Consider the following 544-nt stretch of genomic DNA (forward strand, 5'->3'; position numbering starts at 1 on the left):
TCCCAGTAGGGGTATTGCAGGGTCATATGGGAGGTCAATATTTAGAGCTTTTAGGAATCGCCACACTGCTTTCCACAGAGGTTGCACTAGTTTACACTCCCACCAACAGTGTAGAAGTGTTCCCTTTTCACCACACCCTCTCCAGCAGCTGTTATTTTTTGAGTTGTTGATAATTACCATTCTGACTGGAGTTAGGTGGTATCTCAGTATGGTTTTGATTTGCATCTCCCTGATGATTAGTGAGTTTGAACATTTCTTCATGTGTTTGTTGGCTGCTCGGATGTCCTTTTTTGTGAAGTGTCTGTTCATATCTTTTGCCCATTTTATAATGGGGTTGTTTGTTTTTTTTCTTTTCAGCACATTTGAGTTCCTTGTAGATCCAAGATGTTAAGCCTTTGTCAGACCTGGAGTTGGCAAATACTTTTTCCCATTCTAGGTCTCCCTGCTCTCTTGATGGTTTCTTTGGCTTTGCAGAAGCTTGTCGGTTTAATGAGGTCCCACTTGTCTATCTTATCTCTTATGACCTGTGGGTTTCAGGTTTTGT

At 41.5% G+C, this 544-nt stretch overlaps 1 protein-coding gene across 1 annotated transcript in view; it reads left to right on the forward strand.

Annotated features, from left to right (window-relative positions):
* The window catches only part of LOC103251989 (UDP-glucuronosyltransferase 3A2-like), a 39,287-nt gene that overhangs the window by 23,657 nt on the left and 15,086 nt on the right, over positions 1-544 (forward strand).

The sequence above is a fragment of the Carlito syrichta genome, unplaced genomic scaffold (genome assembly GCF_000164805.1).
Source record: "Carlito syrichta isolate Samal-C Ts95f unplaced genomic scaffold, Tarsius_syrichta-2.0.1 Scaffold152793, whole genome shotgun sequence".
NCBI lineage: Eukaryota > Metazoa > Chordata > Mammalia > Primates > Tarsiidae > Carlito > Carlito syrichta.